Consider the following 2,150-nt stretch of genomic DNA (forward strand, 5'->3'; position numbering starts at 1 on the left):
AAGCCCGTTATCCAAAGTGGGGCACCAAAAGAGCAGAAGAACGGGATCCATTTGTACTCACCTTCAAATTGGTACTAACTGATCAACACTAGGTTGATCACATGGCAGAAATACTCTCTAGGGATTAGGGGGATGGGGGCAAATCTACAACTAAAGGACGGGGAGCACTAAAGGGAGGGAAGGGCATGTCTTTAACCTGCATTTGGGTGAAGCAAAGACATAAAGTGTAACTATAATGTTTGTACCCTCACAAAACCCTGGAATAATAAATAAATTTTTAAAAAATAAGGTATTTTTCAGCTGTTAACAAAAACATATGCTGGTCCCTTATTGCAAAATTTCTATATTTTGCATCACAGTACATGAGAAAGTAATTTGAAAACTGTGAAGTATGACATAAATGAGAAAAAGTATGATTAATTTATTTCAGCAAGTATTTAAAAAGGACCTAATATTTGACAGTGCAGATGAAAATATTAACGAGACTTAATTTTTGTCACATTGGATGAAGTATTCCTGTGACTAAACAACTGATGGAATGTGATTGAACTATGTGTAAAGAACTTTATAAGCAATAATGACAGAGAAATTAAAGTGTATTGTGAAGGGGAAGAGTTAGAGATTATTACAGAAAAAGTGATGCTTTGAACTGGATCTTTAAGATTGGGAGGTACAAAAGTTAAAGGAGAAGGGAAAAAAAGGAGGAAGGGCTGGGTAAGTAAAGCTAAGCTGTTGTGGCAGAAAAAGGAATTAAACTCTCACTTCTAGTGCCTAATTCCAGGGATTAGTCATGAAGGCTACCGAAGATTCGCATGCATAATGGACAGTATCTACATTCACAGGGGTGGCCTGTGCAAAAAGAAAAATCAATGTTGAACATTTGATTATAAATTGCATGTAGACTCACATAAGAACAATAAACAAATATAAATGCCTTCTCTGGATGCACCATCAGCCTTCTTCAGTACATCAACACAGGCCTTTATTATTACTTTTTAATGCATGCACACGATATGCAACAGAATGTAGAAGACTTACTTTTAATTCACACACAACATGCATATTTAGGCTTGGGAAACAATAGAAAGTCTTAAATTCTTCAGAAATTTCAATATGATTTTTGTTCTTAGGGATGGTATGAGATTATTAAAGAATTGGCATATCAAGTTATAGAGCAAGAGGAATGCATACATAATCTTTGTTTTCTGCATATATTTACCTATTTTCTGAAAAACAGATCACCGCGGAAGATCTAGAAATGTGAAACAAAAGGCCACTAAAGTGTTTAAAATCCAATATTTCCAGCCCAGCCTACTCAGGACTCCCTGGTCTAGTATTTTCCTAGCCATTCTTGCACAATTCTTTGAAGCCCTAAAGCTATGTATCTGGCTCACCCCACCATAGCATAGCCTAGTAATTTACGAACCATTACAAATCATTGCTTAAGCAACTCTAAAATATGTGGGCTCCATCTCTCAGAATAGATTACATCATTTGGCGAGTCAATGCCTAGGTCTAAGGGCTACTCCTGAATCCAGAAGAAACAAATGAATTTTTGTCATTTTCCTGCGTAAGTCAGCCACACTTCCTGTTTGCAGGTTTTCAGTGTCTACTCGGCTCTATATTTTGGTCCATGACTTCTATACTTTTTGCTAGTTTATAGGTGAGTAGCAAGTTCTGCATTCATTTATCTTATATTAGACAATATAGACTAATCTAAAAGCCATTTGAAAGATACATATATTTATTATTTTTATTTTTTTTTTATGGAGATAGGATCTCACTCTTTTGCTGGGTCTAGAGTGCAGTGGCGTCATCATAGCTCACTGAAACCTCTAGCTCCCGGGCTGCAGGGTCCTCCCGCCTCAGCCTCCCAAGTAGCTGGGACTACCAGGTGCATGCCACCACACCTAGCTATTTTTTTTTCTATTTTTAGTAGAGATGGTGTCTCACTGTTGCTCAGGCTGTGAAAGATATTTTTGATCATCATATTTAGTTTGTTAAAGGGAGTAAAATTTATATAGAGATAAATAAACTTGGCTTACTAATGCAGTGGTAGTTTTTATGATGCTGAGGAGAAGGATGTTTTGATCATAACAATTATAAGCTAGCTCCTATAGATGACTGCTTATAGAAAATATATACAATAC

The sequence above is a fragment of the Propithecus coquereli genome, unplaced genomic scaffold, assembly GCF_000956105.1.
Source record: "Propithecus coquereli isolate 6110/MARCELLA unplaced genomic scaffold, Pcoq_1.0 Scaffold245, whole genome shotgun sequence".
Classification (NCBI taxonomy): Eukaryota; Metazoa; Chordata; class Mammalia; order Primates; family Indriidae; genus Propithecus; species Propithecus coquereli.